The sequence below is a fragment of the Haliaeetus albicilla genome, chromosome 3 (assembly GCF_947461875.1).
Source record: "Haliaeetus albicilla chromosome 3, bHalAlb1.1, whole genome shotgun sequence".
Taxonomy (NCBI): Eukaryota; Metazoa; Chordata; class Aves; order Accipitriformes; family Accipitridae; genus Haliaeetus; species Haliaeetus albicilla.
Window position 1 is genome coordinate 38324563 of NC_091485.1, and position 21892 is coordinate 38346454.

A 21892-nucleotide genomic window follows, 5' to 3' on the forward strand; every position below is an offset into this window, starting at 1 on the left:
AAACTGCTGTTTCTCTCTTGAGTTTGGTGACTGTTGCAAGGTTATTGCCTCTCAGCCTTGAAGGTTTTGTGTGGACCACAGAAAACTGTCCAGTTGTACCTGTTGGCTTGAGCAACACGCATTGAGCATGAAGGTTGCTTGGTAAGCACATGTGGAAGGGAAAGGCCAAGTCAGTATGCTGCAACCATGGACCACATCCAGCACTGAGTTCCTCTGAGTGCAGGGGTCAATGGGGTGTCCCCTCTCTCTCATGGTTGCATTGACACCTTGTCACTCTGCGTGGCCGGCAGCCCTGGCGGGCAGGCTACGAGTCGTCATGCTGCTGGGCTCCAGTGTGCAAGGTCACTGGGCAAGGGAGGATGCAGGCACCCAGACACAGGTACCCAGCAGGACGGCTCTGGCCGTATGGAGCAGTGGAATGGAAAAGCCATCAGTGCCAGGCTTATCACTAACAAAAAATGCCTTGAGAGGTTTATCAAAGAGTTTCTGGTCCCTCAAAGGAAAAGATGGGTCACATCACATACCACACTACCTTCAAGGGCCAAATGCTTACCACTTTGGGCATTGCCCTGAGCTTCGGCCAGTGGTAAGGTGATACAGTTTGGTCCTGTAACTTGAGCCCTAATATAGTCTACCTCAACCGCTGAATATGTCAAGTCTTCCTTATTTGTAAAAGCAAACCAAACTAAAGACAGTTGACAGCCTTAATTAACATAACCTCTTAAAATTATACATGTTCTTTCACCTCAAAATTAAAATGTTGAAGATCCATTAGTATTGTTTTTAGAAGTTAAAGTAACAATTATACATGGCTTGGGGGTCTCAAAAGCTTTTGCCATTTTTTTCCCCAATTTTTTCTTTTTTTTTTCCTGCAGGATAAAATAAAAATACTAATAAAATGGAGGGAAAATCAAATAAGGAAAACTCCCTGTAGTTTTAATCTTGGTTTTGTGTATAATAAAATATTTCTGAAATCTGAAACATAAATAACTGAATAGATAAATAGTTTTTTCTGCATTTACTATCAGAAAATTTCTAGGTTTATAATTATTGTTAGATTTGAGGATATTTTTCCTAAAAATTAACTTCCTTCCTATATTTATTTATTCAACTACCATTATGTCTTTTTCAGTGGTTTTTGGTCAGCAAAGGAAAAGGAAAAGAAGCATCATAGCTGTTCTCACAGAAGCAGACACTTATGAAGAACATGGTATCTCCCTTCTAATTGCACTGATGTAGTACAGCGCTTTTCCTCTCTACGTACATTTAAAAGGGAAATTATAATTATTTCAGGGATTTTTTTTTCTTCCCCTTGGTGTGGAAAAGTGAGAGTCTTCATAAAACTCTTACCACATAGTTGCCTGACAGTCAATTTGGTGCATATCTCCTTCAAAAACATGTTGTCTGAACCTTCTTACCAAGAAGTCATAGCATTTCCAGCTTCTTCCATCTCCTTGCTCTGCTGTATTTACACCTTTTCAAAAAAAATCCTGAAATACTACAAAGGATCTTGTAAGGACATTCATATGAACACTGTCAAGTACAAAAAAGATAAGAAAGTAGGTATGAAAGAAAGTAGAAAGATCTATTTACCTACTTAAGAACATTAAGACATGGTATTAGGTCAGGTCTATACAGCTCTGTAGCAGATGTTCAGAGCAGAGTATAAGGAAAGACAAGCATTGAGCAATGTCATCTGAGGAACAGTCATTTCTGCAGAAGGCTTCTTTGGATATGAGAAAGGTATCGTTGCAAAAATGAGACAGGCTATTGATGGAGTGTTACTTGTTTTTATTAATCTCCTGTCCATGTTACTAAACATCATTCACATATTCAGAACTAGATGTTAAAAATTATTACATGTACCCACATGGGCCCATGGACCCATTTACGGGCACTAGACTGCCACATCAAGTCTACCTCATGTCCCTCTGATCTTTTGCTAGGGCAGAATAAATTTGAATTGGTGCCTAATCTCTGAATGAGTGTCTGATCTGTGTATGTGCAGAAAATATTTGGCCTTTGGTGCTTCAACATAAATCATTTTTCTCATTGACTTGGTCACCAATTTATCTGTCCTTCACTGTGAATGAATGGACATATTTTCAGCTGGAATTAAATGAGCACAGGTGCTATGAACCAAGAGAAAGATGTCTTAAAGTGTGTTACTAATTATTTATACACTTCATCAAAGGCTCAGTGCTCTTGCTGTGCAACTCATAATCCTTGTCTAGCCATAGCCCTATCCATTTTTAACTTTTCCTTTTTTTCCGTAATAGTCTCTTAGATAAAAATAATTGGGTACTTAAATATTTCTAAAGCTAGCAATTAAAAAATACTTTATTGCATAACCAATATATCTTGCAATGAATACATTATGGGAAAAGACGACTGTCAAGCAGTCCACAAATTAGAATCCACATACAAGTGCCATGTCTTCTGCATACTCCTTATGAACAGCACAAAACAGTATTATTGAAGCCACTGATGAGACAATAGAAACATGGTCATTTACTATGAATTCCGTGTTCTGTAAATACTGAGCAGAGGCAAAGAGGGGTTTAAATTGGATGAGTCTCTGTCACCAAAATCTAAAATTAAGTACATATCAGGGGAACAAATTTTGTGTCCACAACTCAGAAGGAAGGGAAGGAACCGTTGTACTCTATATGAAGTACATTTATTTGTTGGGTTTGAGTCTACCAGTTGTATCATTATGTATGCATAGTTACATTCAGCATAAGCTCCTGACCTGTAATGACTGGGTTATTTCAAACTGTTGAGGAAGAAAACTTATCCATCAATGGTCTAAATTGCTATTAGAATGAAAGAGTAATTTGTGATGGGAAAGGATTTTGAAACAAGGTGAACTCACTCTCACCTTCTGTAAATTGCTGTGGAGCAATTACAACAGACCTAACTATCTGAGGACACGGTAAGGATTTGTGGGAGATAATTAATAATATGAAATATTCAGACTGCATAATTCCTACTTAAAATACCTCAGGTGGTCTGCAAAACTTTTTGGAAAGGCTAACAGCTGAGGGCAGTTTCCATTTAACTAAGGTTGCACTACCCAGAGCTCGGTAGAGGGGCCTTGATATGTAAAAGAATAGCCATATTTAGTCTTATGATAAGAATATTCAAATGCACTGCAAAGATGGGGCATGACTCTGTATCATAGTTGCAAGAGCACACAGCAGGTCAAAACTTGAGTCTGACAACTGCTTTTGGGATTACTAATGCATTTTACCATCCGTGGCACATAGTATATAGGAACTGTCTTTGAAGCATGGGCTAGACTCATGTTCCCAGGCCTTGTGCTTTCTGACTCTATGATTCTTATTTTCTGTGAAGTAGATTAGGTTGAACAGAAAAGAAAGAGTGTGTTCCCCTCCAGTAGCTCTCCTCCCTTCCCCAGCAGTAGCTCTATGTAGCCTGATAACACATGGGCACTGCTGGCTGTCTATTCTTCAGGCGAAGAAAGGGATCAAGCCTGGCTGCCTTCCATTCACTTGGGCATGAACCACAAGACTAGACTATGAAAGAAGAGTTAAAAACAGCCTTGCCTTCTCCTGATATTGCATTGCAACTGCAAAAGTCAGTTTTTGAATGAAAACAGGTATCTTCCTACCTTCAGGAAGGTGGATGGAGGTACCTCTCCACAGCCCTGAATAAGTGGAATATTTGAAGACATATCCTTTTGCGTAGAATTTTGAACTGTCAGACTTCAAGCATCACACATTACACAGTGTGTACATGTGTCTGATATTGTATCTTCTCTGCTTAGCTTCCTGGGGTGGTTTGGGTTCTGCCCTAATACTCTGTGTCCTCCCATGCATTGTCTAGAGACCTTAAATGCCTAACTGTTAGGTTCTGTCTAACTCATAAGAAGCCAGATACTAGAACGATAGATACATCATCCAAGTTAACAGCCAGGGCCATTTTTTTGGCAGGTCCCCGAGACACAGCATAATCCCAACCCCCCCTGAATTCGCTAGGACTGACTTCATGAGGTTACTTCAAGCATCAGAGGTGGTGATGTCCTGCACACCCAAACTGTCTGGCTAAGCTGCCCCAGTTGGTACTTTAAGAAAAATTGAGAGGTTGGGGATAATATTTAGGTTTTACTTAAAATTTAAAGAACTCCAAAAAATATCTGCCTACTATCTAAAAAACCTAACTTCCAGAATACTTTTTTTCTTCCTACATAAACCATTGGAAGGTTATTAGATTTTCCTTTTTTTCTGATCTCCACATAAAAGGAGGGATTGCTTAGCTAGCCACACAACCTGGCAGGGCAAGAGTTGGCCTGGGGAGGTGGCTGCCAATATTCAGAGCTAGACTTCCGAAGGCAAGATTTATGCAAAAAGGGAGAACACATTAATATAAACATATCAGGACTTAACTAATTCACCAGCAAAAATGTTTCTGGGTTCAGTAGAGGTTTTCATAATGGCTTTAGTTTTTCTTCCAAAGGCTAAGCACAGCTTCAGGTGCTGTTTTGGAGGAAAGGCAGTGCAATGCTATCAGAAAGACTTCCAGTGTGATGAAAAAGAAGATTTTGGCATTGTATGTGACAACTCCAGGGACAGCCTCACCAAACTTCCAATACAAAACCAGTATCTTTCACATTTAAATGTTTGGTTTCCTCAGGTATTACTCATCACTACTTCATGCATGTAGTGATCCTGTTTGAAATGATAACATTTATTATAATACACTATTTCATCTCACTAAAAGATATGTCGATAAACGCTTCATGCTCAACCATATGAAGGATTATGATTATAAATTCAAACACATCTTTTCATGATTAGAAGCCACTTATCTCTTGAGTGGCTCACCAACTATGTGACATTTTTTATAAGACTGGGGAAAAGAGCTTGCCACTGGAAAACAGAAAAGTGCTCTAAGGAATCTTTGGGGTATCATTTTCTTTCACAGTTTTATAGTCAAGATATTTAGTGTCCTTGATACAGTTAATTAAGCTAGTACTCCTGGCTGTCCACTTACTTTTTTCTAGACTAAAAGACCTGGTAGGCTATTATGTAAGTAGAAGACCTGGCATGAATTGTTTTGACTTGAGTCAGTCATTGGTATGGATTCACGGATTGAATGTGGTATGATGGTCTCCACCCATCATACCCCTCTGGACCTGCTTGCCATGTTCCAATTTAATTTCCTGATGTAAGACAGAAAATAAGGAAAAAAATATAGTGCAAATTGTGTACTTCACTGACTTCTTTATCCAAAACCCTCTAAGAGGAACCCAAAGAATTTCCATCACAATAAAAATCTGATGATGTGACTGAAATTGTACAGAATTAAAAATATGGAAACCTATCTGGACTACTATTAACATAACACACGCTTGGAATAGGATGTGTAAATGCACAGTTTGCACATGCGTTTGTGTGTTTGGGGTTTTTTTTTAATATAACTGAACTGTTCACATTTTATGAGTAAAGTTTCTTGGAATTCTTTGATCTTTATATAACTTTGTGGGTTCGAGATTGGAAACAATTTCCAACTAACTGTAAAGCTGTGTTACAAATTAATAAAGATCCACTAATTTATTGGATTAAATACTCACATATAGGTAGGTCCAGTGGAAAAATCCAAGCTTGAAATGAAATATTTAACCATAAGCAACTCTTTATGCTTCTAATACTTTGTACACGATAGCTGATTAAGCTTCTTGTCTGTATTCTAATGATGTAATTTCGAACGCCTGGCATATTACCTTGCTTCCAGATGACTGAGAGTGAATTTTCAAAGTGGTGCGTGAGACACAGGGGCACAAATCCTGTTAGTAGCTAATGGGATTTTTTTGCACCTCCTGTGCACCACACTGAGAGACCTAGCCTTGAAATTTTCATTATCTATATTTGTTCAAAGATGATGTCTTGTAAATACAGACCCTTCTGAATTGGCCAAATGACCTGTGTTTGACAGGTTAAACCCATAATTACTAAATTGATCTTACAGATATCTAGTGCTGTTTCCTATTCCTTTTCCTGTTTCCTACTTTTATTCCTCTCCTATAAGAAGAAAACAAGATACCTCCACCCATCACCACCAGCGCCTTCAAAGACAGTGGGACACATGACTTGTCAACTTGATTACATTCTCCAGTAAAAGAAAATCAGACTTTTCATAGATATGCTTACATACATGCTTCCTTCCAAGAATATAAGTAGTCCTGTTCAGCTAGGGGGGATCGGGGGACGAGACTAAATGTGTAGAAAGGAGTAGACAGCATTTCAAATTCTTGAAATATTTACTGTCATGACAGACCTGACGTGCTTTATTAATCTGATTGTTTACCATAGGTATTTTCATTCTGTATTAAATCTGTCCGCTCATGTGACTCCTGCAGATGCTACAGAACATCATAAGCATCAGTCACATACTGGCTGAGGCAATTAAGTATTAGCATTTATGTCTTCAGTGTGATTCTTAAAGCTTTTCTGCTTCTTGTTCTTCTAATTCTTGATATTCCCGTTGACATACAAATGTCCAGTCTCTCCTATTTCTTGAAAAACTACCATGTCACAATAGTACCTTGATGAAATTGTTGTCATGGGCTAATTCATATCTTGGAGAAAAAAAATCCAGTCTATTTGTTTTAAAATTTTGTATGACAAAGACATGTTGGGAACATACAATAACATAAATAAATCTCAGTTACACCTTGAAAAATGTGTAGGAAGGCTTGCTTCATATCTCCTTATGAAGGATTTAAATTTTCAGGTGAGATCTGAAAACTTCCCTGTGATCAAGGTTCCTGCTCTTAAAGTTAAAATCAGTTTAGTTTACACATTCAGAAATTCCTTGTTATTTTTCTACACAGTAGAATATCTTTCTTGTAAGTGTTTGCATAATTATACATATTTATAATTGCTTCTTTTAAGGAAAATGCAAATTGTTTGTTGTCATTGAATTTGTTTTTAATAGAATACAGAATTTTTTTCATAAGATTAGCTATTTATAATTTCATGTGCACCACTGTACACATTTTAAAGCCAACTTTTGTAAGAAGTGTTTTGCTCATGCTTTAGAAAATACATTTATCGGTAACAGTGAAGTAAAACCTATTCCTTAACAGTAACAAAGAAGGATAATGATAATATCATGCATAAAACTTGTAGCCATAGTACTTCAGGCAGTGAAGTACTTCTTATGGTTAAATCAGTGTGCAGTTGTCACAACCCCCCATTTTTCAAGTTGATAAACATTAGGTCTCTCTTCCCATCAGAAAAACAATTGTGCAGGGACAAAGAGAGTATTCCCAAATGATGCGGCATATCAGTGGTAATACCACTTGAAATCTCCTGATCCTCACACCATAGCTCATTCTGACTAGAACAAACTTCCGGAAGAAAAAAAATGTTAAAAAAAGAAAAAAGGTTGATATTCTTTCTGAGTATGTTCTTAGGAAATTAGTGAAATAGGATTACTGCTGTTCTCCATATTTTTAGTTATTTCTTTATGGAAATATGATAGTTGCTGGTAGCTTAACCTCTGGTGACTTCTTTTCCCCCAAGGTTTGAGGTGGTGGTGAAGACATAAGAGAAGAAGAAGCAGGTGGCAAGCACCTTAAAACACTTTCTTGAACCTGTGCTTGTACTTACAGTGACAAAACGAAAGCTTCAATAATTTTGACCCATTTGTCTGGTGACAAGACGCACTGGAATTACACATGGCTGCAGATGTTGACGCTGATTGCCTAAAAGGAAGCAAAAAAAAAACCAAACAGGGATTTTTTTGAAATTAAAAAATTATTGGGTATTTTCTTATGAATTTCAACTTAAGAATGAGTTCATTTAAACTCTTACAAAGGCTGAGCAGCAGAAAAAAAAACCCAACAAACATTGGGGAGTAGGTTCAAAACAGTATTCAAGGTTTCTGAGCAGTCCTGTTCTGTTCTGATGTCTCAACCAAATAACCAGAGACTGTTTCATGGTTAAAAAGATAGACATCCTACTATTATTGCATATCTTGTCCGAGTTCCCCTTGATACCAGTATTTCAAAGCTTCAGGCTGAACTCCACCTCTGGGCACAAAGTTATGGTGGTCACAAATAACACCTCTGAACAGCAGTTAAGGGGTTATAATGGTTTAAAAACAGTGCTCTTCTGAAGAAGAACCATATAATCATCTCAGTGCAAAGTAGAAACAAATCATCCACCCAGATTCCACAGCATATGCCAGAAGAGATATAGTTTGAGCCATTGTTTAAAGTGTGGATTATCTTTTATGTACCATTCAAAAGGCTTTGGAGGGGCCTAAAAATTACTTTTTCATGCTTAGATTATATGATTCAGATCTTCACTGAGAAATAAGAAATGAGTAAGAAGAAATAAGAAAGTAGTAAGAAGAATTTCTGTGGTATGAGAGAATAATTCTTGTTTCACTGGACAACTTGGTTGGTCTACAAAGACCTGAGACACCTTTAATAAAGAACACAGAAAATATTTTCCATTGCTGCAGAGTTTATAAAACCTACTGTGTGAAATTCTGTACATGAATAAGATTAAGGAATTTAAATTTTAAACACAATTACTTTGGAAAAAAAGGGAATGGGGTCGTTATTCTACAAAAGCATCACTTTGCTGAAAAGGGAAAGTTTTCTAATGCAGTATGAGTACTTTTTCTATAAAGGTCAAAGGCAGTAGCATGAAAATCTCATACTCTGTCAATAAGGTAATTGCAATCTGCAAGTGGTGAGAAACATTTCCTATTTAGCTCAAAATCATAGTGCTTAGAATTTAAAGTCTTCAAGTGGTTTAAAGTTCTTGGATTTTTCTTGATTATTTTGTAATTAATCAAATATAAAAGTATATCTATGCATTCAATACAGTTAGACAATTTTACCCACATAGTATGAATCTGCTCCTTGATACATAGAGTCTTTCAGAGGGGAAACTCTCAATTAACATGTTTGTTTACCTGAGCCATATCTGATCTCCCAAGATAAACATGCATATGCACTAATAGAAAATCAGTCACTATAAAAAAAGTGTTTAAAAATTGAAAGAATAATTTTATGAGATGTTGTCATACAGGACTGTGAAATAATGCAAAAAAAGCCTGAGAAAGAAATCAGAAATAAAATACAAATAAAAATATAGGGGAAAAAATTGAAATATATATTAAAAAATGCCCTGTGTTGGCAAAACTCTGTTCTCACGAGGGCAACTGAAAATTTGGCCACTGACTGAAAAGATTACAGAGTACACAGTAGCGATGAGTGATTTTGAGATGTCCCTTTAATCAGTCTCTGTCTACCCAAGTTCAGCTTTCATTTGGAGAAGGACTAAGGGAAGCCATGGTAAAGAGTGAGAAACAGCAAGAAAAGTTGGTGACTAACAAAAGAGTGATTGTACAGAAAACTGAAAGCAGCAATACACTCCATGACTACAAACTCTTCATAGAATATTTGAAAATTTTGTAACTGAGAATAAAACCTGAGTATATCTTGTGAAAAATTTAACTCACATGTAATTACAATTGGAGAAAAAAAAACCCTTTTCTTTTTTTTTAAAAACTAAACACTGATTTGGAAGTTACAGAGTAACAGATATGCTTGTGTTCAAGAGTTGTTTTGAAAACCCACCTTTTTGGTCCTTCCCAAAGTACCTGTGCTTTCAGCATGTTCTTCATTTCAAAACCCAGAACAAGCCCTCCTTTTGGGAGCAGCACTGTCCCTGGTGTGATTTGGGACACAGCACAGCAGTGTGAGTTGGAAAGTTCAGAAGCATTGCGTGAAGTGCACACACCTCAGCAACCCGAATAAGAAATAGGCTCAATTATCATTGACAGATGATTTCATTATGCAGATAACAAATTCGCTTAATAAGGAACAGTTATAACAGAAAGTGACTGCCATTTTAACCAGAACAAGTCCAAAACCAGCAGGCTGTATCTGCTGCCTGAATCTTCTTAAGTCTGAAAACTCTCTGTGCCTGTCCAAAGGGCTTAGCTTCTCCTATACTGTGTTTTATCCACAAGTTTCAGCTAGATTTTAAGGTCCCTCACAGCATCCCTCCTCTTATTATTCTATTTTCATCTCTTTCATCATATTCCAAATGCACTTAAGATGTTACAGTGCTATATTATTAGTTTATGAAAGAGTCAAAATGAAAAGGTTTTACCATTTTAGTGATAATCAGACCAAACCAACATGTCAATGTTTCTTTGAGTGTTGGTACCTGTTATAACACCAGACCCGTTATGTCATACCTATAGAAAGCAATTCTGCAAAGGGCTTGGACTCGCAAGTCATTGACTTCCAAGTACGCTTTGAAGGAAGGTCCTCTCTTTCTCACAGGCATACAGATATCAGATACCAGCCATGTGGTGAACTCTTAGGAAGAGTGATTCCTGACTGTAAAACAAATTGTCATTAAACTGCTTTTAACATTAAAATAGAACAAAGGTTATAGTGCATCTGTAATCAGATTTTTTGTGTTTTCTGATACTGCCTGGTGACAATAACAAAATCAGCATTTTTAAGAAAGTGCATCTTAAACCTCCTCCAGATTGTCAAAATTAAAACAAAGGAGAAGATTCATAAAACCAAATAAAATGGCAAAGTGAAAGAAATATGTCAAAACAGTGTAGTTTTCCTAAATCCTCTGCTGAAAGTGTAAATTGCCAGTCTGACACAACTGCCAGTCTGAGCTCCTCTGCTTAATAATCAGTTTAATCATAAAAATAACTCTTTAAAGCAATAAGACAGATGGACTATCTATTCTGAAATTTCACTGCCCCAAAAGTAATCTGTTATCCTTAAGAATATTATTTTTTTTAACTGTTATTAGGTGCCAACATAGTGGTGAAAGTGTACTTGCAAAATGCTGGAAGAATGCTTTCTGAGTTATTTTATAGATTTTTGTTAAGCCTGACTTGAGAAGAAGATTTATTTTCAATTCTAGGGAAACATTTTAAGAGCAGTGTTAGTTATAAATGGAACTGACTGCCCAAGGAGGCTGCAGTTTTAGGAAGAGATCTGACTTAGCAAAGTTAGTCTTCCCATATGTCAGAGTATTGAGTACAAATATCCATGAGGTCTCATTTAGTGTTTTGCTATGAGGCTATTAATTCTCCCAAACTATTGCCATATTATTTAAACTGTTAATAAATAATTGAAAAATTATTTGGTAATGGATTTTCTTCTGAATGTTATGAACAGTTGACTAGTAGGGCAGGTAAAACTGCTGTAATGATACACTGGGTCTTGTGAGAACCCAATCCCATCTAAACTCCAGGGTCTTTTCTCACTGTATGCCCAAACCTTTTTTTAACTTGTCTCGGTATTTCTTGAGAAGATCAGCTGACCCAGACCTCTCATTTTATTCAATTTATTTCTGAGAACCTAAACAGGTAGTCTTGGAAAGCTGCTTTAGCCTTCAAAGTTGCAGAGGTCTTGATATCTGATATTTTGCATAAGAGCAGCTACACTCAATTCACCTAGAACTGGTGATATGTGAGAACATGATTCACCAAGTAATTTGTACAATGTCCTGGGGTATTAAAGGCTACAAGCTTGATGCCATAAATCAAAAGCAAACTGTTTATCCATGCCTTACAAACTGATGGTAGGGAGCCACTGGCTGCTCACAGTCAGTTAGTTCTCTCTGTTTGCAGACTGTGGAAGATACAGCAGGAGATGCACATGGACCATGACCAAAGGGCCAAAGCGAGGTCTAGAACTTGTAAGTCTCCAAAGAGCAAATTCATTCAGGTGAATGTTGGACAGTTTGCACAGATGCAAGTCTTGCAATTTTTTTAGAGCTTCAAGATGTCCCTCAGAGAAACAGACATTTTCTTGTGTTCCCTAAAATGATGCTTAGCTGAGATTCTCCAGTCTGCATGGAAATCACTCGTGTGATGATTATGATGGTGGCAGGCAGCAACTTGTAAAAGCATGTTACACTCCGGAAATTAAAGTAGGTTGTTGGAGACTGTAATGGAGGAAGTTTTTTATAAGCTTTATTTTCAAGCCCTTATGCGTGCACTGTTTCTTAGCCCCTGCTCATGAGGCCGGATAGAAAAAAAAATTGATGATATTTTTCTGCAGATCATATTTAAAGAAGAAAGAACAAAATTTCCAGACAAGTTCTACTTTGCCTATTATCATTGTAGAAATATACATCTTGTCCTTTGATATGGCTCATTTCAAATAATAAATAGATGCTTTTCTCTGGAGATCGAGTCAATACACACTTCCCTTTAGCTGTACAATAAAAAAATGTCATGCTATGAGACTTATAGTTTTCCTAATTTTCCACAGTCCTGGCAGATATTGATTGTGCATATATCGATATTTACATGAATGTAATCAAGTAAATGTAGTAACTGACTAGCATTTCTTGCTGAATATGTCCCATATATATGTTTTTTGAAGTTGATGACTCATTTCTAGGATTAATCTGATCATAACAATTTTTGTTGTGTAGTTCCATGAAGGAGTAAAACATGGCTTGTGAGGTGAAAAAGAATAAATCCCATCCACACCCACACAGCAGTAGGATCCTCAGACACCTCCTAATAATCCAAAGTGCCCGTGTGCAAGGTGTTTTGTGAGGAAAGCGATGCATGCTGCTGAGTAACGCTGCTACAGACCAGGCATGCCTCCATGGTAGCAGTAGCATGAGATAGTACGTGGTCTTATTCTCCCTTATTCTGCTGCCTGTGATACATTAGCTACCAATAAAAGGAGAAAATACTATTTGTGTTGGCTTCCTGAGTAACAGCCTCATGTTCTGGGTCTCAGCTCAATATTTTTGATAGTCGGTGGGTCTTTTTCAAAACTACTGCTCCTAGATTCAGGTAGTTTCATGGACAGCTAAACTTCCACTTTTTAAGTTTCTAGCTTTCCTAGTTTTAAAAAGAAGAACAAATTGAATCTAGAAGTTAAAAAATACCACAAGGCAAGAAGTCCTTCATTTACACCATTTTTACTGCTTGCAACATTTTAAGTTAGAAATCCTCTCTTATTCAGAAAATTCATATCCAGGGTAGCTGTGGCTGTAGTTAAGATTATAAAAGCTCACAAATATCTCTGAACATCAGTCTAACTCTCTTTCATACAGGCCTGTCAATTAATGGACTGCAAAGATGCATAGTTGTTTCCTGAAGAACATGTCCTATGCAACTTAAATCTTTTGCAGAAATGAGAACTTCTCCAATTATTTTTCATGTAGCTTCTCTATGATGATCAGTACACACCCCTCAAGAAACCTGCAAATAAAAATAAAGACTATTTTTCACCGCAAACTGTAATTACTTTAATTATAGGATAATTATATAAATAATGCATTTGAATACAGCTTTTGTTTTTTTCTTTGTTTTCTAAATATTATCATCTTTTTATGTTTTCTGATGTGTAAATAGGAAACATTTAAATTTAGAGGAAGAACAGGTGAACTGCCTGCAATACAAAATGAGACAATCAAATGATGATTAAGTTATTGAAAACTACCCAACTAATGGATAATTTTTAAGTGAGCACGTGCACTTAGTCATTATAACTTTAAAATGGAAAATATATTTGAATTAAGTTCTAAAACCCCTGTATATTAACAGGACTGGTCTATCATTGACGACCATGCCAGAAAGTTCTGTACAGAGTTAGAACTTCAGATTTTACTCCCAAAGCATTAATGGAAGGGTAAAAGACTTCCAGAGATTTTCCTTGGAGCGATGATTTGGGATTATATTAGTATAAATACACATTTCTATAAATGAACTGTTTCAGTACCCAAAGGACCAGGAAAAAATAAATATCAATGCCCAGCTAATGAAAGTGGACACAGATTTTATTTTTTTGCATTTTAGATACTCCATTCTTGACCTTGACTTTTATAGCTCTGTATACCACCTAGTATGTTAGATGCGCAAATGTCACATCTTCTGAAAGTCATGGTCCTTGACTTAGTTTCACAGGCCTAATAATGATTGATAGGTGAACTCCATATCATCTAAATGAGAAACAGATAAACTTTGTTTGCCTGCATTTAGCTGCGACTATCCTATGAGTTCAATGTACAACAGAAACGCCATTTACTCCTGCTTCAGGCTCTCCTATATAACATGGTAAATCCACAGATGCCTCTAATACAGTGATGCCAAAATTCTCTGCAATCAATTCCCATTGCTACTCAAACCACTCATATTCTCCAAGGTTTTGAAATGGGTTCTCATCAACTATTATGGAAAATCAAGCTGCCTGTGTAGTTTATTAAATATCAATGTGCTTTCCTAACAAGTTAGAAAATTCTGATCAGTGCAAAGCAATATGAAAAATTAATGTAATGACTAAATTAATCCAGCTAGTGAGTAGATGTTAACACTACTAGAATTGCTATAGAACAGTCTTCATGCTGTCTTCTTCTTTAATGGCATCAAAAATATTTTATAGCATAAGTGTAAATTTTGCATGTAGATATCTGTTGGTCAAAATTTCTAAACTGAGAAAACTCAATTTTATTACTGCTCTCAGTATCTGTATAAGCTATAGGCATATATGCTTCTGGATCCATTTTTTTGTGAGCTCAATTTTATTCTAGATGCAAAGTTTATACTGGGGTAATATCACTGAAAGTCTTCTATATATACATTTTGCAAAGCAATTGGCAGAGAAATCACTTCCAAAGGGATAAAGTCACGAGTCACATACAAATGGCAAAGATTCCAGTTCCGATTCTGAGCCACAAACGATGGCTTATCATTTATTACCAATGTTTGAAAATCTTAACACCGAAAGTATTCCTTGCCACTATCTGTTTTATTAGCACTCCTTTGGACTCACAGTGGTCAGCTGCTGCACAGTCACACCCAATGCAAGTCTCCACAAATCTCTGGAGGTCACTGTTAGATCCCATAGTGACAAATCTTTAATGTATGCTTTAGAACTGACAGCAGACTTCAAGATGGTCTTCCTTCACTGCACAAACAAGAGGGATTTCTTTATTTGTAGATGGGAGCTGTTCACGTTTTTATGGAGAAAAGACTGTCATATGCCAGACATGCTTTTGTAGTTCATTTGCATGTGTCCTTTTACTAAGACCATTAAAATTTAAATGTAATCAGAGTGATTTTCCTTACTTCTCATTTTAGGGAAACATGCTTTTTTATATGTGTGTCTCATGAAAAATGCAGAAAGGGTCAAACAGCAGACTTCCTTGGCCTTTTGGAACATGGCCAGCTACTGAAGGCACTGGTTTACACTACGTGGCATAGCTGGAACAAACATTTACCATTTAGCAAAGGAGACAACCACCTATGACCTCCCTCTGCTGCTCTGAATGTACAGATACCCAGTACTTGCACACTTCAGTATTACCACTACCATACAACACAAATGGCAAAAGAACAAGCCCATTGCAACAGCAACGAGAATCTCTCCAGTAGCTGAGATCTCTTCACGCTTGTGACTTGAAAGCACAGAGCAATAAATATCATAAAGACAAGACTAAGCGTGAGAGAGGCCTATTCACTTTTAATAGGACTTTGTGGACTTCCTCTGTCTGATCTCAGTGACATGGTGTGTAAATGATGATTTAAAAGGAGTTGCTCTTTTATCTGGAGCTAGCCAGCACAAGCTCTGAAATCACCAGATTGTACCACTATTTATCAGGAAAATTCTTATTCTAAATGCCTGAGTTTATCCCTTCCAGGCATAGTTAACCCATATGTAGTCACAGCATTTCAAATTTTGCTTGGAGCATAAATAGGAGGTTAGAGAATTGAAGAAGTTTTTATACATCCTTAAAATTTATGTTTTAGCATATAATGAGGAAGTGTCCCCACGTATGATTAGGTACTTATTTCCTCTGCAAGCCCATGGTCATGGCTTTTCTTATCATAAACTGTGGACTTTCATTTCTGTTCTTGCTGTTTTTATTCACCTCTCCATTGTTAGACAATTAAGTGGTAGAAGCTGTTAATATTATGTTAAAAAATTCATCCTATTTCATGGGGTTTTTTATAGTCTTGTTCCACTATTTTCATGTGAAAACATGGATGGAAACACTTATAAAACAAAAGATATGCAAAATATCAGAAGTAGGACATTCGTGGATAATCTTCAAAACTAAATGCCATACAAATTAAAGAATTCAAACCACCAATACGTTGTAACTTCTAAGAGTTTTTCCTTGTAGATATAGGAACATTTGTGTTGCTCTATAAGATGTATGTATATGAAGCATTTCTCAATAAAAAGCATCAAAGTCATGCCCAAAAGGTCACTTTGAGCTCTCTTATATGCATGGTATCATCAGCTACGTGAAATTAGGAAAGTTAGGAGTATAAGCAGTTTCCTTTAATGGGGAAAGATGGCAATTTCTCCAACAAATAGCTCTGATGGCAGTACAATTCAGAGACAGGGAAAAATTGAGGGGAATTACACTGCAGAATCAACATCTTCTCCAACCCCTATGGGAAAGAGCTGTCCATTAGGCCAGTTATTCCAACTGGATTTGAAAAGTGCAGTATACGTCCATGCTAAAGATTAATTTTTTTTTTTTTTTTTCAGATTTAGGTACCAGGTGCATTAAGTTTATGATCTGCATACCTTCACTTAATATTACTGTCCTTGTTTATTCTTTAAAGGGCATTTACTACATTGCAAACACAGTGTAACATGCACTGTATATGGCTTATAGCTATAAATAAGTATGCTGCTATTTGTTTTTTCTTTGAAGTTCCAAGAAGCTACTTAAAAACATCAGTATTGTACTGCAAAAATATGTCTAATGAAATATTGTGGAAAATGTGTGTTCACATAAAGTATGACAATAATGCTGTATATTCACATGTAAAACGAGGCTTTTCAGCAGGATATTATTAGACATCATGCAATGATAACAGCAGGTGTTCTCCTCCTTTAGCCCTAAATTTTATGATGTTTATGGTCTCTTATCCCTACAGATCTCTAGATATGACCTAAAAATAAGAATGCTCTCTCCAGGTAAATAATGGCGCAATCTGTTTAGACAATGCTAAAACCTCTTGGCTTTTCTTACTCTAGCAATTCTGAGTTAATGAGACCTGGCTGATTCAAAGAGTAATTTCTGGATTTACCAGTTGGAAGTAGAATTTCAGGACATCTCAGTGTAGCTGCTCTAGAAAAGGAACTGCACCATGCAGCATGATCAGCTTCCTCAGGAAAAAGAATTAAATATAATTGGTTGAAACCATATCTTCCCACTGTTGTTTTTAATAAATTGAATTACATCAAATTTAAACTGGAGCCCCCAAGGTCATGTAATTCACAGATCATGGTAAAGTCTTGGAAAGCTTCATGGTAAACCCTGTGTCTTTGTATTTTGCTCATTCTTTTCAGAACATCTTTAAATTTAACCACTTTCTTTTCAGAAAAGAATTTGGTCATGTCTTACTGGAGCCTGATTTGGAGTAGATAATCCATTCAATATCTTAATGCATATAACGGATCTCCATCAACTCTGGGAATTCTGGTCTTTCAAAATGCTGAGACATAGAGTTTTGAAATATAGTAAAAAGATAATAAAATTATTCTTTACTTTGAATTCATACAAAAAAGGTTAATTCAAAAGTGTGACTAGAACCATAATATAGAGTCAGATTCTCAGTCCCAGAAATGCCTGTTTGCACCATACAATCAACAAAACAGGGTTTCTGCTAAAACAATATAAAAAATGCCAAAAGGTAAGTGAGACCCAGGATGAGATCCATGGGAACAAGAAGGCACAGAGAAAACAAACTAAAGAAACATTAACTACCAAGTGGTCTTAATAAAACACATACAGGAGCTAATTTTTCTCCCACTAAAGACAGTGGCAATTCTACAGCCAGCTGCAATTAATTGCCCAGTTCACTCTGATAAGGCACACAGAAATAGTTTTTAAAGAAAGGGGAGTGTGACACTTAAACTTAGCATTTTATGTCAAAACACTCATTTACTAGTGCTATTAGGACCCCCAAATTAAATTGGCTTTTGGTTCATGACTCATTCACGAACCACTCTTGATTTGTGTCAATACATTAGTATTGTATGTCTTTGATAACTGGTTCAGCTGAATGATTTTTATTCACTGTGCTGTTCATGAACTGCTCATTTTGATTAATCATTATTTGTGGGATGTTTTTGGTCATACAGTATATTTTCTGCTTCTTGATTAGCTGACTGAAACTTTAACAAAAGATAATGAGTTATGACTAACAAATAATGAACAGTGAGTAATGAACAATTTATTTCAGGTACAAATGTGGAGAATATTGGTGATTCACAGACACTGTTTTGAATACTGTGAATACTGGGCCACAAATATTTGGAAAGATCTTCTGTCATGGTGGCAAGAGTAGCAACAAATCTATGGTCATTCATTTGTGACTATATTGCAAATGTATTTCTTGCATCATTCCACCAACTCTAACTCTGAAGTAGATACATAAACTAATGCAACCTCTTTAATAAATGTACAGGAGCTCAAATTCAGAAGTGATTCCAAATAAACTGCTGAATTGATCCTGAGTGTCCTTCTTAATAGGTTCTTTTCCATCTAAAATCTCCCATAATTATTCTTTTTTCGAGTCTCATTAAAAAATGAATGTCCATGTGGGAATAAAATCAAGTATCAAATTTTTAAAATTACATAGAACACATTAGTTTTTAACAACTGTTTGCAGCTGCTGGATTGACTTTAGTCTTCTCAGATGATATTGGTGACATTCTGGTATGTTTGCAGTAAATACAGAATAAAGGGCTCTCTTTGCTACGGTAGTTAGCTGCTTGCAATATCTAATTAAGGCTTCATACTCCTTAACCATTAACATTATTCCTTTAATAAGCACTAAATTAGGCAGACATATGTGTCATATATCATCAAGAAATCAAGCACAGAAGGGCAGGACTTTTATGACTTTCTGTGACATTTGAGTTGCAAAGACTAAATCCCCTACACCCAATTATTCTTCCCCTGTTTTTTAGGGACAAACAAATCTAAGAAATCCTAAAAAAACCATGTTGAAGTGTCTTGTATTAAGGCTGAAATAACAGAGGGATTATCTGCCACTGAAAACAAAACTAAGTTGAGCATTGTGTTCCCTTATAGGACCAAGCAGAGGAACAGATGCAGAACTTGCTGTAGTTTCATCAAACCCATTAGCAGGCAGTGAAATTCCTTCTGTTTCTAAGCAGTCATCATGAAAGATGCTATAAATACTGTTCCTACCTATATTTCTGCATTTTTTTTATTTTACCCCATGGATTCTACCCTGAAATCTATTGGTTATAAGCCAAAAGGAACCTTGAGGCATGCAGAGAGAAATCTCACTCACTGGAGTGGGAGCTGCAGTGTTCACTTATTTAGGAGCTGAATTTGGATAGCTCTATTGCAGGAGTCAAGTCAGAATTTAAAACAAACCCTTACAATGTCTGCACTTTCTGTGCTGGGCTTTGTTTAGTCAGGTAGATTTCATTCCTGCTCTTCACTTTCTCTGATGTTTAAAATGGCTCCTAGGAGGATAAAGTAGTTTCTCTTTTCATATAGAAAGTTAACACAAACACTAGATAACTTGCAGAGACTTCAAAGGAAAATGATAAAAATGTTTTGCAGACATAAAAAAAAATCCTCAGCACTCTTCATTCTCTTCGCATTTCCTCAGCTCTACAATGAACAGACTTGCTTAAAAAAATTTGGCTGGAAAAGGCCAACTGAATTTTCAAAACACATTTTGTGTTCAATTCAGTGCTGTGCTGGAAAAAAATGAGAGTGGATGTTTTTCTAATCTTAGGATCAAAGTGAGTATCCTACTGTTTCTGAAATTTAACCCTGAAATTCAATGAATATAAATACAAGTGGTGAAATATTCTGATTTTGAAAGCAAAACTGAATGGGGTTTTCTTTATCTAATTTAAAAAGAACAATTATTTAAAAAAAAAAAAATATGTGTGTGTGTCTTTGGCACAATCATGCAGTTCCCAAACAAGGAAAATGAAAATCCAGCATGATCCATTCTTTCTGTGTTTAACCAAAACACCTGCCTCACTTGTATCTCTCATTATAGAATTTATTATTCAGTTTCTCAGACCCAGTCCCATATGATGGCAAGTATTTCACATTTATCAGCAAGGTACATTTAATAGTATATTTCTAAAGTGGTCAAAAATTCACACTCTTCAGCCAGCATAAAGGAATCAACTCTTAGGATGAGTCAATACAGAGAATTGACTATAATTATTTTATGACTCAATATGTGACTTGGGTTAGCCTGCTTTTTTAAAAATGAAGTTTCTGTGGCAAGAAATTTAGAAACCAAAGTGGGACATCTAATGTAGCTCTACAGTACCTGGAAATCACACTGATTTTGGATCCATGTTACAGTCCGAGGGCCATACATTTTCTGTGTGCAGCCTGAGTGTTATCATCATCCCCAGAAGCTTTCTTCTCTGAATTGTCTTATGGCCAAGGACCTGTAGATGGGGACAAGGTAGATCCTGACACTTCTTTTTCCTTACACCTTTCAGTAAATCTGAAATTACAAATTATACTTATTTTCCCTTGTTTTCATTTTCTGAACTGTCCTTCTCTTTTCTCGGGCCTTCACACAGATCCAGTCACCCAAGAGGAGCAGAAATGTCTAGGAAGAAACCCTGAGAAAGCAAAAGCCACCATTTTTTCCTTCACTCTGCAAAAAGATGTTCTTCTTTGGCAAACTCTGGCAGCAGTCAAGAGAGGTGTGTGGCTAGGTCTGTGTGTTATTTATGCAAAAAGGTGCTGCTGAATAGCTGCAAAATAGATAAATCATAACCATTTGTACAGCTCTGCTTGGCGTCCTACAAGGAAGGAAAGGTGTGAATTGTTCAGACGGAGGAGCTATCTGCTGCAATATGCGTTGCAAAGAGGAGATGTAGAAGTAAGGTGGTATAGCTGGAAGTCACAACCATTTGTTTCTGGAAAGCCAGATGACAAAACCAGTGAAAAAGCAATCCCACTGTGATTTTTGCTACTGCAAGTGAAGCCTGGTGAGCAGCCCTGCTGTTGGGCGTTCACTATGAGTTTTACCACCTACAGAGGTGAGGAAAGTCCACTCTCTACCCCTTGTATTTCTCCCTTCTCTCTCCAGACATGTGCTGATTTTTTTCCTCATTTTTAGCATTTTAACATTAATTTTCCCATGCAGATGAGTTATTATGGCCTATTTTATTAATTTGATTAATTACTTAATTAAATTACAGTGTGATCCTTATACCTGCAAATAAAGTGTGGTTTACAGTACAGTCTCCCTCTAAGTCATATAGGGTGCTACATACTTAACTTGCATTAAAAGCAATGGTCATTACCTGCTTAATTATCTCACAGATTAATGGAAACTAGATTCCTGAATGTCACAGCAAGTTCCTCCAAAATTCTGGTTTGCAGTGACACAAGGACCCTTGGAGCTCTGACCACTCATGGCGTAGTTTTTGACATGAAGCCAGCAGTGGTGGCCCTTTCTGACACACAGAGACCTGTGAATGAAGATGTGGAAGTAATTTCAGCTGCTTTGTTTCTCTTCCATCAGCTTTCCATGTATATATTTGTAAATACATGTACATGTATTTACATGCATATCTCTGATCATATGTACATGTGTATTCATGCATGGGCATGTAAGTGCTTATGTTTTTATATATCTAAACCCTCACATTATATATTCATAGGCACTGTGACCATTAGGCTAATTCAAAGAACAAAGCTTTCACTGAGATTCTGGTTTAACAACTCCTAATGATATATTCATGCGTAGCTGAGTAGATAAATCAATAACTAAATCATGACTTACATTTAAATACACATTTCTTTCCATCCTCTTTAAAAAAGCAATTTTGTTTTAAACCTTAGTATAAATACTG

General features: G+C 36.4%; 1 long non-coding RNA gene across 1 annotated transcript; it reads right to left on the minus strand.

Moving 5' to 3' along the window:
* Positions 1-12516: 12516 nt before the first annotated feature.
* Positions 12517-21492, minus strand: LOC138684585 (uncharacterized). Its single transcript, XR_011323833.1, has 3 exons — positions 21341-21492; positions 20347-20470; positions 12517-13251 (listed from the first exon to the last, which is right to left on the minus strand). It is a non-coding gene; the product is annotated as an uncharacterized lncRNA (long non-coding RNA).
* Positions 21493-21892: the final 400 nt, after the last annotated feature.